The sequence below is a fragment of the Palaemon carinicauda genome, chromosome 35 (assembly GCF_036898095.1).
Source record: "Palaemon carinicauda isolate YSFRI2023 chromosome 35, ASM3689809v2, whole genome shotgun sequence".
Classification (NCBI taxonomy): Eukaryota; Metazoa; Arthropoda; class Malacostraca; order Decapoda; family Palaemonidae; genus Palaemon; species Palaemon carinicauda.
This window is the reverse complement of record NC_090759.1, coordinates 39,520,369-39,532,961: the sequence shown is the minus strand read 5'-3', so window position 1 is coordinate 39,532,961 and position 12,593 is coordinate 39,520,369. Positions and strand designations below refer to the sequence as shown.

The window sequence follows — 12,593 nt, the reverse complement described above, 5'->3', positions numbered from 1 at the left end:
GGGACAAAGACCAGAGCCAACATTGTTCTCGCAAGAAAACAAAGGAGAGCTTAACACAAAGAAGAGTTTCAAATTGAATCGGTTAATTAGGGAAAAGAAAGGAAGAGTGGAACTTCCTTAATCATCATCACATCTTATCGCACCAACGTTGTATCCACTGCATAGTGGTGTGATTACATTCGTAGAGGTTCAAAGCTGTACAGATTAGCCCCTGTTCACATTAACGAACTATGTGGCGCATGGTCTGGGTGGGATGCCCATATGGGCACTCAGGAGAAGGGGAGGACTCGAAGGCCAGACAACTGGAATCGAACAATCACCAAGAGAGGCAGACACTACAAACCCCAATCGCCAATCAAGAATACGGAGTTATTCAAAATTGGCCAATTCTCAAAAACTGATATAAAGAAGGGACAAAAAAAGCACAGGAGGTGGGTCTATCCTCATGAGAAAGAATCTAAGAGTCTCACTGGCAAGTGACATAAGGGAAGAGCATGTCAAAATTACACCAAAGTCGCCAACACCGAAGCAACCACCTACCCATAACTTAACGAGAAGCTGCCGTCATAGAGAAAAAGGAAGTAACAGGAAGGAGGCGACTCATTGCTTTGTAATGAGTGCCTAAACCAACTAACTGTATCAGTGTAAGGCAACATGGGGGGGAGGGATTCAGCATTACCCAAAGTCATCAACACAAGCTGGAAACTACCTTGTCCCCTGACTCAACAAGACATCGTCGCCAAGAGAAAAGTACCTGGGTATGGGGCGACTCATTCCCTGGGAATGAGTGCCTGATCAGATCAATTGGTTCAGTGTTACAAGACAAAAGGGGAAGTCAACTGCAGCCCAAGTTGCCAAAACAAACCACACATTACCTGTCGCCTTACTTAGCAAGGCATTGTCGCCAAAAGAAAGGGCACAGGAAGGAGGCGACTCATTATATGTTGAAATGATATTTTAATTATAAAATAAATTTTTGAATATACTTACCCGGTGAATATATAATAGCTGAGCCTCCGGCGGCTCGACAGAAAAACACACAAAAACTCGCGAGCGATCGCTACGAAGGTTGCGGGTGTGCCCACTAGCGCCAACTATCAGCCAGATACCGCATATACATGTAAACAGACCCAATTTTTCTCATCCCACTGGGTCTCTATCGGGGAGGAAGGGGGGGCCTTTAATTTATATATTCACCGGGTAAGTATATTAAAAAATTTATTTTATAATTAAAATATCATTTTTAAATATTTAACTTAGCCGGTGAATATATAATAGCTGATTCACACCCATGGTGGTGGGTAGAGACCAGAGTTAATTAAGTTTACAGCGTATATGCTTAGAGTTTTTGACAGTTATATCATAACAAAACCCAAATATATAAGGGTACCTGGTAAGGAAGTTGACTTAGACGATTACTCTGCCTTATTAGTCTGTCTTCCTCACGAAGCCCAGCGATCCTCTTAGGATGCTGAAAGACTCCCAGGAGCTGAAGTATTAAGGGCTGCAACCCATACAACAGGACCTCATCAAACCCCTTATCTGGGCGCTCTCAAGAAATGACATTTGACCACCCGCCAAATCATAAAAGGCTGCGAAAGGCTTCTTAGCCTTCCGTACAACCCAATTAAAAAACATTTCAAGAGCAGATTAAAAGGATATTGGAATTAAGGGAATGTAGTGGTAGAACCCTTACCCACTACTGCATTCACTGTAACGAATGGACCCAGTGTGTAGCAGTCCTCATAAAGAGTCTGGACATCTTTTAAGTAAAATGACGCGAATACCGATTTGTTTCTCCAAACGGTCGCGTCCATAATACTTTGCAGAGATTTATTTTGCTTAAAGGCCACGGAAGTTGCTATAGCTCTTATTTCGTGCGTCTTAACTTTAAGCAAGCATCGGTCTTTTTCATTCAAGTGAGAATGAGCCTCTCGTATTAAAAGTCTGATAAAATATGACAAAGCATTCTTTGACATAGGCAATGATGGTTTCTTAACTGAGCACCATAATGCCTCAGATTCACCTCGTAAGGACTTAGTACGAGCTAAGTAGAACTTAAGAGCTCTAACTGGACACAGCACTCTTTCAAGTTCGTTGCCTACGATCTCTGACAGGCAAGGTATATCAAAAGACTTAGGCCAAGGACGAGAAGGCAGTTCATTTTTGGCCAGGAAACCAAGTTGAAGTGAACATGTGGCTTTTTCTGTAGAAAAGCCGATGTTCTTACTGAAGGCATGAATTTCACTGACCCTTTTAGCCGAAGCCAAGCACACTAGGAAAAGCGTCTTGAGGGTGAGATCCTTCAGGGAGGCTGAATGTAATGGCTCAAACCTGTCTGACATGAGGAACCTTAGGACCACGTCTAAGTTCCATCCAGGAGTTGCCAAATGACGTTCCTTAGAGATCTCGAAAGACTTAAGAAGATCTTGGAGATCTTAATTGTTGGAAAGATCTAAGCCTCTATGACGAAAGACCGAAGCCAACATGTTCCTGTAGCCCTAAATCGTGGGAGCTGAGAGGGAGCGAACATTTCTCAGATGTAAAAGAAAATCTCCGATTGGACTACAGAGGTACTGGAAGAGGACATAGATGCTGGCTTGCACCAATCTCGAAAGACTTCCCACTTCGACTGGTATACTCTGAAGGTAGAAGCTCTCCTAGCTCTCGCAATCGCACTGGCTGCCTCCTTCGAAAAGCCTCGAGCTCTTGAGAGTCTCTCGATAGTCTGAAGGCAGTCAGACGAAGCGCGGGGAGGCTTTGATGAACATTCTTTACGTGGGGCTGACGTAAGAGATCTACCCTTAGAGGAAGACTTCTTGGAATGTCTACCAGCCATTGAAGTACCTCGGTGAACCACTCTCTCGCGGGCCAGAGGGTAGCAACCAACGTCAACCCTGTCCCTTCGTGAGAGGCGAACTTCTGCAGTACCTTGTTGACTATCTTGAATGGTGGGAATGCATATAAGTCCAGATGAGACCAATCCAGTAGAAACGCGTCTATGTGGATTGCTTCTGTATCTAGGACTGGTGAGCAATAGATTGGTAACCTTTTGGTCAACGAGGAGGCAAAGAGGTCTATGGTGGGTTGACCCCAAGTAGCCCAAAGACTCTTGCCCACGTCCTTGTGGAGGGTCCATTCCGTGGGTATCACCTGACCCCTCCGACTGAGACAGTCTGCCAAGACGTTCAAGTCCCCCTGGATGAATCTCGTCAACAGGGAGATGCCTCGATTTCTTGACCATATGAGAAGGTCCCTTGCGATCTCGAGCAGCATGAAGGAGTGTGTGCCTCCTTGCTTGGAGATGTAAGCCAAAGCTGTGGTGTTGTCTGAGTTGACCTCTACCACTTAGTTTCGAGGAAAGCTTTCGAATTTCATCAAGGCCAAGTGGACTGCTAATAGCTCCTTGCCGTTGATGTGCATGCTCTTCTGACTTGAGGTCCACAGACCCGAGCATTCCCGACCGTCCAGGGTCGCACCCCAACCCAAATCCGACGCGTCTGAGAACAACACGTGGTTTGGGTTCTTGACTGCTAGGGATAGTCCCTCTCTCAGACTGATATTGCTGTCCCACCATTTCAGGCATGCCTTTACTGGTTCGGAGACTGGGAATGATACCGTCTCTAACGTCTTGTCCTTGTTCCAGTGAGAGGCTAGATGGAACTGGAGAGGCCGAAGGTGTAGTCTCCCTAGCGAGACAAACTGCTCCAGGGATGAGAGAGTCCCTACGAGACTGTTCCAACTCCTGACTGAACGAACGTTCTCTTTTCAGCATTAGTTGGACTTCTAGCAGGGCTTGTTCTATTCGGGTGGCAGACGGAAAAGCCCGAGAAAACTGGACTGCGAATCTCCATCCCCAAATATAGAATAATCTGGGATGGGATCAGTTGGGACTTTTCTAGGTTGACCAAAAGTCCCAACTCCCTGGCCAGACTCAACGTCCAAAGTAGATCCTGCAGACAGCAAAGACTGGACGATGCTCTGAGAAGCCAGTCGTCCAAGTACAGGGAGGCTCAGATTCCCGATAGATGGAGGGATTTTTGCCACATTCCTCATGAGCCTCGTAAACACGAGAGGAGCAGGATTGAGGCCAAAGCACAGGGCTCGAAACTGGTACCCCACATTCCTGTAAACAAACCTCAGAAACGGTTGGGAATCCGGGTGTATAGGAATGTGGAAGTATGCCTCCTGAAGGTCGAGAGAGACCATCCAGTCGCCTTCCATTAATGCTGTCAAGACAGCCTGGTAGACTTCATCGTGAAGTTTGTCTTGACAATGAACACATAGAGCACACTTGCCTCTTACGTACTCCTGCAGTGAACATGGCTGCCAGATCATTGGAGCCATCCCTGTAGACTTGTTCCTGCAGAGAACGTGGCTGTCAGATTATTGGAGCCATCCCTGATAGCCTTGTTTATGCATGACATAATTGTACAGCAAAACTTCAAACGCTCGAAAAAAAACTCCTAACAGGAGATGGTCTAGCTCTGAAGCCGACCATAAAATCTTGGAGCGTCTCATGGCCAGGCGCCAGGGAGAGTCTATGAGGTTTTAGAAGTCTATCTGGGCAGAGGCAGGAACTCCCAAGCCGAGAACTTCTCCCGTGTCATATCAGACTCTCGCTCTATAAGCCAGCTTAAAAGTAGGGAAAGCAAAGGCTGTCTCCCCCAAACTCCTCCTGGTGATTAACCAGTCGCCTAGCAAACGTAAAGCTCTCTTAGAAGAGCGAGAGAGCACTAGCTTAGAAAACAACGGCTTCGAAGTAGCTAGGCCTAGTGTAAACTCTGATGTTTAGGCGAACGAGGAGCAGCAGTTACAAAAAGATCCGGACAAAGATCCTTAAAAATCAGCATGATTTATTTAAAGTCCATAGAGGGCTGAGCAGCTTTAGGCTCCTCTCCGTCTGACAGAGTCCTCAAGGGAATATCAGTAGGAGGGGGATTAGCAACTTCCTCATCTGAGGGAACCTTGTCCGACAATTGCCGAGTCTCAAGCAAGGGAGAGACCTGCCGTGGTGGCAATGCTTGACAAGCAGAGTCCACACGCAAAGGAGCAACAGTAGCAGTCAAGGACGCTATGTCATGTAACTGCTTAAAGGACTGACCAGCAACAACAACAGGTGCGGGAGGACGCTCGACGTCAACTCGAGACTGCCTTGACTGCCTAGACTGAGCAGTCAAAACAACTGTTGACTGCGGTGCTTGACGCTCAACGTCAAAACAAGTCAACTATGCTGGTTGGCGAACGTCCTGAACGTCAACAAGAGCAAGCGGCAGTGGCTGAACGTCCACAAGCGGCTGAGAGTCAACACGGGACTGCATCGAGTGAGGCTCTACAAAACACGATTGACGTGACTTTGTAACGTCAATGTCAACAGGACGAGCAAAGGCTCGTTTGGGCGGCTGACGGCCAGGATCTCGATCAGCTAAGCGGCGAGGATCATCGTGAACCTGCTCAGCAGAATAGTCCTCCATAAGAGAGGCAAGCTTATTCTGCATGTCTTGCCGTACAACCCATTTAGGATCAACGGGAATGGGTGCGGTAAGAGACGAGGGTAACGTCTGTGACTGCAAAACCTTGCCTACAATAAGACTCTCGGAGCCTGTGTTACGCTTTTGTTTAGGCGGCGAGCAGTCTTCCGATGACTGCATAGGGTCAGAGCTGTCCCAATGGCTACAACCAAGACGCTGGACCTGTCCTGAAAGGACTGACTTTCGCTTTAAGGGCCTCGAAAACTTGCTCCACGGTTTCTTACGCGAAAAGCATTCGGATGACGAGGAGAAAATCGTCTCGCTCGTCTTATGGTAGGGGCGGTCTTGATGAGACACGCCTGAAACCATAGAGGGAACGTCTGTTCGCTGATCAAGGCCTCTCGAACCCATAAGTCGTACGACATTACTTCTCCCCTGGGCTTGGGAGCTTGCAAGAGGTCTCGGACTAGGCGAACGACAGGCACGAACAGACGAACCCTCGGTCGCAACACTGATAACACTTTGCACAATTATCACTTTATCACTACGATTTACTGTTTTGCACTTACTTCACTGAAATCGAATTTTTCAACAATTCACATTAGGCATGAATAAAACTGATTTCTACCTGAAGCACGCAATTCTACCCTCATCAAAAGGTTATAATTGCGAAATAAGTCGTATAATGTAAGCACATTAATACAAGCAAAAAACAGTAAACATATATTAAGATAAAAAGATCAGTGGCTGGGGAGGAGACTAAACACTAGTTCATTCAAAACTACGTTTTCAATCTCTCACCGTACAGTGCCTTGGGACGAGAATAAAAACTAAAAACGTTTTATCCTTTCTCCCCGTACAGAGACTAGGGACGAGAGTAAAAAACTGACTCGAGAACAACGTTACTCGCTTGGGACGAGAATAAAGATCGGAACGTTCTCTCTTCCTCTCTCTCTCTCCGTCTCTCTCTCTCTCTCTCTCTCTCTCTTGATTTCGCACCGAAGAGAAAAGCCCACTTACCTTTCGTCAATAAACAGGTTATTTGACCAAAGGAAAAAACTGAAGGGACTAAGAAATTGAAAAATGTTATTTTTATTAGTAAAATAAATTTTTGAATATACTTACCCGATAATCATGTAGCTGTCAACTCCGTTGCCCGACAGAATTCTACGGGAGGGATACGCCAGCTATCACAATACTAGAAGGGGGTGTACTCACCAGCGCCACCTGTGGCCAGGTACTACAGTACTTCTTGTTGACACCTCCTCAATTTTTCCTCGGTCCACTGGTTCTCTATGGGGAGGAAGGGAGGGTCAATTAAATCATGATTATCGGGTAAGTATATTCAAAAATTTATTTTACTAATAAAAATAACATTTTTCAATATTAAACTTACCCGATAATCATGTAGCTGATTCACACCCAGGGGGGTGGGTGAAAACCAGTGTACAAGATTAAAGGATAGCTAAGTATCCCGTATTTCATATAACAGTTATCTCAAAATAACAATGAAATAATAAGTACCTGGTAAGGAAGTCGACTTGAACCGTTACTCTGCCTCTTTTTTAAGATCGTCTTCCTTACTGAGCGCAGCGTTCCTCTTAGGAGGCTGAATCAACTCAAAGGTGCTAAAGTATATAGGGCTGCAACCCCTACTAAAGGACCTCTACACAACCTCTAACCCAGGCGCTTCTCAAGAATGAATTGACCACCCGCCAAATCAAAAGGATGCGGAAGGCTTCTTAGCCTACCGTAACAACCATAAAAACAACAATAAAAGCATTCAAGAGAAAGGTTAAAAAAGGTTATGGGATTAAGGGAATGTAGTGGCTGAGCCCTCACCTACTACTGCACTCGCTGCTACGAATGGTCCCAGGGTGTAGCAGTTCTCGTAAAGAGACTGGACATCTTTAAGATAAAATGATGCAAACACTGACTTGCTCCTCCAATAGGTTGCATCCATTATGCTCTGCAGAGAACGTTTTTTATTAAAGGCCATCGAAGTAGCTACGGCTCTCACTTCGTGGGTCCTTACCTTCAGCAAAGCAAGGTCTTCCTCCTTTAAGTGAGAATGGGCTTCTCTAATCAGAAGCCTTATATAATACGAAACCCCGTTTTTGGACATGGGCCTCGAAGGTTTCTTGATGGCACACCATAAGGCTTCTGACTGTCCTCGAATAGGTTTTGACCTATTAAGATAATATTTCAGAGCTCTGACAGGGCAAAGAACTCTTTCTAGCTCGTTACCTACCATGTTGGAGAGGCTAGGTATTTCAAACGATCTAGGCCAAGGACGTGAAGGAAGTTCATTCTTAGCTAAGAATCCGAGCTGTAAAGAACATGTTGCAGATTCGGATGTGAACCCAATGTTCTTGCTGAAGGCATGAACCTCACTGACTCTTTTAGCTGTTGCAAGGCAGACGAGAAAAAGAGTCTTGAGGGTAAGGTCCTTGAAGGAAGCTGACTGGAGAGGTTCGAACCTAGGTGACATAAGGAACCTTAAGACTACGTCTAGGTTCCAGCCTGGAGTGGGTAGACGACGCTCTTTAGAAGTCTCAAAAGACTTAAGGATGTCTTGAAGGTCCTTGTTGGAAGAAAGGTCCAAACCTCTGTGGCGGAGAACTGAAGCCAACATACTCCTGTACCCTTTAATCGTAGGAGCTGAAAGGGATCTCTCATTCCTAAGATGTAATAGGAAGTCAGCTATTTGGGTCACACAGGTATTGGTAGAGGAAACTGCATTGGCTCTACACCAGCTCCGGAAGACTTCCCACTTGGATTGGTAGACTCTACGAGTGGATACCCTCCTTGCTCTGGCAATCGCACTGGCTGCCTCCTTCGAAAAGCCTCTAGCTCTAGCGAATCTTTCGACAGTCTGAAGGCAGTCAGCCGAAGAGCGTGGAGGTTTGGGTGCAACCTGTCTACGTGAGGTTGACGTAGAAGGTCCACTCTTAGAGGGAGAGTCCTGGGGACGTCGACCAGCCATTGTAGTACCTCTGTGAACCATTCTCTTGCAGGCCAAAGGGGAGCAACCAGCGTCAGCCGTGTCCCTTCGTGCGAGATGAACTTCTGAAGGACTTTGTTTATGATCTTGAACGGTGGAAATGCGTAAAGGTCGAGATGGGACCAGTTCAGCAGAAAAGCATCCACATGAACTGCTGCTGGGTCTGGAACTGGGGAACAGTACAAAGGAAGTCTCTTGGTCATGGAGGTGGCAAACAGATCGATGGTCGGCTGACCCCACAAGGTCCAAAGTCTGTTGCACACGCTCTTGTGGAGGGTCCATTCCGTGGGGATGACCTGATCCCTTCTGCTTAGGCGATCTGCTGAGACGTTCATGTTGCCCTGAATGAACCTCGTAACTAGGGTGAGGTTTAGACTTCTTGACCAAATGAGGAGGTCCCTTGCGATCTCGTATAGGCTCCTCGAATGGGTCCCTCCTTGCTTGGAGATGTAAGCCAAGGCTGTGGTGTTGTCGGAGTTCACCTCCACCACCTTGCCTAGCAGGAGGGACTTGAAGTTCAATAGGGCTTAATGAACTGCTAGTAGCTCCTTGCAGTTGATGTGGAGCGTTTCCTGTTCCTCGTTCCACGTTCCCGAGCACTCCTGTCCGTTCAAGGTCGCGCCCCAGCCCGAGTCCGATGCATCCGAGAAGAGATGAAGATTGGGGGTCTGAATCGCCAACGATAGGCCCTCCCTGAGAAGGAGATTGGTCTTCCACCACAAGAGAGTGGTCTTCATCTCTTTGGTGACTGGGAAAGAGACTGCTTCGAGAGTCAAACCCTTGTCCCAATGAGCTGCAAGATGGAATTGAAGAGGGCGGAGGTGGAGTCTCCCTAGCTCGACGAACAGGGCCAACGATGAAAGGGTCCCTGTGAGACTCATCCACTGTCTCACCGAGCAACTGCTCCTCTTCAGCATGCTCAGGATGCAATCTAGGGCTTGGCTTATCCTTGGGGCCGATGGAAAAGCCCGAAAATCCTGACTCCGAATCTCCATTCCCAGGTACACAATGGATTGGGAGGGAATGAGCTGAGACTTTTCTAGATTGACTAACAGACCCAGTTCTTTGATCAAGTCCAAAGTCCAGTTGAGACTCTCCAGACAGCGACGACTCGTGGAGGCTCTCAACAGCCAGTCGTCTAAATAAAGGGAGGCTCTGATGTCCGATAAGTGGAGGAATTTTGCTATATTCCTCATCAGATGCGTAAACACCATAGGAGCTGTGCTTAGGCCAAAACACAGGGCTTGGAATTGGTAGACAACCTTTCCAAAAACGAATCTCAGGAAAGGTTGGGAGTCTGGATGAATAGGAACGTGAAAGTAAGCATCTTTCAGGTCCAACGAGACCATCCAGTCCTCCTGTCTGACCGCTGCTAGGACCGACTTCGTCGTCTCCATCGTGAACGTCTGCTTGGTGACATAAGCATTGAGCGCGCTGACGTCCAGCACCGGTCTCCAGCCTCCTGTCTTCTTGGCCACCAGAAAGAGACGGTTGTAGAAGCCCGGGGATTGATGGTCCCGGACTATAACCACTGCCTTCTTCTGTAAAAGGAGCGACACCTCCTGGTGCAACGCTAGCCTCTTGTCCTTTTCTTTGTAGTTGGGAGAGAGGTTGATGGGAGATGTGGTCAGAGGGGGTTTGCGGCAGAATGGTATCCTGTAACCCTCCCTCAGCCAACTGACAGACTGGGCGTCTGCACCTCTCTTTTCCCAGGCTTGCCAGAAGATCTTGAGTCTGGCTCCTACTGCTGTCTGGAGATGAGGAGAGTCAGTTTTTGCCTTTAGAAGTCTTGGAACCTTTCCTAGACTTGCTCCTGGAAGAGTCTGGACGGGAGCTTCCTCGGCTGGGGGCTCTACCACGAAAGGGCGGAATAAACCTCGTAGCAGGAGTATCAGCCACTGGGGTGCGATAAGTCCTGGGGACTGAGGTAGCAACCTTAGTCTTACGAGCTGATGAGGCCACAAGATCATGGGTGTCCTTTTGTATCAGGGCCGCAGACAAGTCCTTAACAAGCTCTTCGGGAAACAGGAACTTAGAGAGCGGAGCGAAAAGGAGTTGAGACCTTTGACAAGGTGTGATGCTGGAGGAAAGGAAGGTACAAAGCTGCTCCCTTTTCTTAAGCACTCCCGACACAAACATCGAAGCAAGCTCGCCAGATCCATCCCTAATAGCCTTATCCATGCAGGACATTAAGAGCATGGCTGAGTCCTTGTCCGCAGGGGAGGTCTTCTTGCTAAGGGCCCCCAGGCACCAGTCTAGGAAATTGAACATCTCAAAGGCTCTAAATACACCCTTTAGGAAGTGATCAAGATCTGAGAAGGTCCAGCAAACCTTAGAGCGCCTCATTGCTGTTCTACGAGGAGAGTCTACCAAACTTGAGAAGTCAGCCTGGGCAGAGGCAGGTACTCCCAAGCCTGGTTCCTCTCCTGTGGCATACCAAACGCCCGCTTTAGAAGTGAGCTTAGTCGGAGGAAACATAAAGGAAGTCTTTCCTAGTTGCTGCTTAGACTGCAACCACTCCCCTAAAATCCTTAACGCTCTCTTAGAGGACCTTGCAAAGACGAGCTTAGTATACGTTGACTTGGCTGGCTGCATGCCCAGCGAAAACTCAGATGGCGGAGAGCGGGGGGGTAGCAGAGACAAAATGGTCTGGGTATACCTCTCTGAAAAGAGCCAAGACCTTACGAAAGTCAATAGGAGGCGGAGAAGACTTGGATTCATCCACGTCTGATGAGGGGTCCAGGTGTGCAGCCTCATCATCAGAAACCTCATCACCAGAGTGTAGCGAAGTGAGAGGTAAGGTATGCTGAACAGCAGAATCTGCACGAGCTGGAGCAAAAACGCTTGTGGTTTCCTCCTCAAGTCTCTGTTGAGGGAACACCTGAGGCTCAGGCTGCAAAGGCTGGTCAAAAGAAGTAGCAGAAGGTAGGCGCATGGGTGGAGGAGGCTGACTCCTGGCATGAGTGTCTTGCCTCAAGGGTTGCGCTTGCTGTAAGGTGAGCGGATGCGCAGTAGCAAGTTCCTGAGGAACGAGTTGAGGTTCCTGAGGTGTGAGCTGCGAGAGTTGGGGTAGAGGCTGCGCAGAACGCATAACTTGTCTCGCGAGTTGAGGTTCCTGAGGCGCAAGGCTAAGGTGTTGAGGCTCTCGCCTTGAGGAGGGTTGAGGTCGCTGCAGCGAGAGCTGAGGTGTCTGCCTCATGGATGGGAGAGGTTGTTGTACCTCAAGAGAGTGTTGCCTCACTGGTGGAACCGCAAGTGGAAGCGGAGGAAGTAAGGTATAAGCTTCCTGTTCCCATTGCTGAGGTTGCCTTAAGGAAGGCGGAGGAAGCTGCACACCACTGGAAACTGGTAACTCAGTACGTGGTAAGGTATCCTGAGGAGCCTCAACATCGTACGCCTGGCAGGCAGGACTGCGGTTAGGCGGAGCGATCGCAGGAGGAGGTGTAACCTTCTCAGCCTGACACTCACGCATCAAGACCGCAAGTTGTGACTGCATGGACTGCAGTAGAGTCAACTTGGGGTCGGCAGACACTAAGGTCTGCTGAGGCAAAGCCTTAACAGAAGAGATCTGTTGCGGCAGCACCTTACTCCTCTTAGGAGGAGTGCCTTCAACTGATGACTGCGGCGAGTCAGAGCTGATCCAATGACTGCAGCCAGGTTGTAGAGCTCTTGAGGTCTGGACTCTGCGTTTGAGAGGTCTTGAGACCTGAGTCCAACGTTTCCTCCCTGACAATTCTTCAGCAGACGAGTAAAAGACGGGCTCAATCGTCTGCGGGTGGGAGTGATGGTCTCTGGAAGACACGCCCGCAACCACCGAGGATACTTCTGTGCGCCGATCAAGGCCTGCCGAACCCTTTTGCCCTTCGACATTGCTTCTCCCCTGGGCTTGGGAGCTTGCAAGAGGTCCCGGACTGGGAGGACGACTGGCACGCACAGAAGTACCCTCACGCACCACACTGACACTGACACTAGCACTTGGCACTGCACTGACACTAGCACTCGTCACAGCACTGGCACTATTACCACCCACTGCACTCTTGACCTTAAGTTCCTTGACTTCGGCCATAAGAGACTTATGATCACTAACCACCGACTCCACTTTGTCACCTAAAGCCTGA

General features: G+C 48.3%; 1 protein-coding gene across 2 annotated transcripts in view; it reads right to left on the bottom strand.

Annotated features, from left to right (window-relative positions):
• Positions 1 to 12,593, bottom strand: part of SWIP (strumpellin and WASH-interacting protein) — a 98,548-nt gene that overhangs the window by 28,327 nt on the left and 57,628 nt on the right. The gene's annotated exons all lie outside the window — the stretch shown is intronic.